This window comes from Rattus rattus, chromosome 2, assembly GCF_011064425.1.
Source record: "Rattus rattus isolate New Zealand chromosome 2, Rrattus_CSIRO_v1, whole genome shotgun sequence".
Taxonomy (NCBI): domain Eukaryota; kingdom Metazoa; phylum Chordata; class Mammalia; order Rodentia; family Muridae; genus Rattus; species Rattus rattus.
The window spans coordinates 102,893,304-102,894,740 of NC_046155.1; the positions used below are offsets into that span (position 1 = coordinate 102,893,304).

The 1,437-nt window shown below is 46.6% G+C and overlaps 1 pseudogene; it reads right to left on the reverse strand.

Annotated features, from left to right (window-relative positions):
• Positions 1-390: 390 nt before the first annotated feature.
• On the reverse strand, positions 391-1,088 carry LOC116894066 (annotated as a pseudogene).
• Between the last annotated feature and the right edge of the window lie 349 nt (positions 1,089-1,437).

Genomic DNA, 1,437 nt, shown 5'->3' on the forward strand with positions numbered 1-1,437 from the left:
ATTTTTGACATTTCCCCCAAAACTAACAAGGCCAAGTTCAACAGTTGAACTTGTAAAGGGGGAAAACACCAGCAACTGTTACCTTAGAGCTTAAGAAACTGTTGACAACAGAATTGCTTGTCTATAGTTTGGTTCTCTGCATCAACGTAAACTGCTTTTTGGAGGACAAAGCCAGCTGGCAGGTGTGTTTATTTCTAGGGGAAACCCAGGGCAGAGAACTACTGGGGAGAAACAGGTTCATTTCTCTGGTCGGACAGCCGAGTGAGGAGGTAGTTATTCTGAAGAGGTCTCAGGTTAGATGGCTGTGCTCAGTAACTGAGTCAGGGAAGCAGGAAGCAGGCGCTTCTCTGAGATGCAGAGAGCAGCAGAAACACATCTCCTCCAGGGATGTCAGAACCAAGGCATCAGTGCAGCTTACTACATCACCACACAGGGCAGCCCCATACAGCCTTGAGTGCCATCCTCACTGCTGTTGAGCTTCTTCATGCAGTACTGGTGTATCTCCCTTATGAGCGTGTAAAAGGCATCCTCCACACCCTGTCGGGTCTTGGCTGAGGTTTCAATGAATGGAATTCCATAACTCTTGGCCAGCTCGTGGGCTTGCTTTGTGTCAACTGTCCTTGTTGGCAAGTCACACTTGTTCCCTACCAGCACCATGGGTACATCATGAGTCTTTCACGCGCTTAATTTGCTCCCTGTAGAGTTAATATCTGCAAAGGATTTGCTATTATTGATGGCAAACACACAGAGGAACCCTTCGCCTGTCCTCCTGTATTGGTCTCTCATGGCACTGTACTCCTCTTGTCCAGCTGTGTCCAGTATGTCCAGTAGGCAGGTCTCACCGTCAATCACCACTTGTTTTCAGTAAGAATCCTCTATGGTGGGATCATATTCATCCACAAAGTGGTTCTGAATTAGCTGGATTGTCAAAGCACTTTTCCCAATGCCACCTGCTCCAACCACCACCAGTTTGTACTCAGTCATTTCACACCTGCAAAAATCTTGAACTCCGCAGACCCCGCCTCGGGAGGCTTTTGGATTTCAACCTGAGAAGCTGTTGGAGACCCTGAAACCGCCATGAACAGCCCCCACCCAGCAGCAGCCCTCACAAAATTTCTTCAAAGGTCCACTAGTATGTGCTGGACCATTATCAGTTTTTAATTGCTGTGGGACTCCCATAAAGGCAAAGGCCTGTAAGCAGTGACCTAACATCTTTAATTTTCTCTCCACTATGTGCAGAGGCAGAGTAAGCCAGAATAGGTATCAATAGACACGTGGACAAACCGTAATTTCCCAAAGGAAGAAATATGGTTAACATCCATTTGCCAAATATCATTAGGCTATAAACCTCTTGGATTAACTCCCAAATTTGGAGAGAAAATACATGGGGCATACTAACCCCTAATCTTAACTAACACAGGGTCGAGTCCCTTCCAT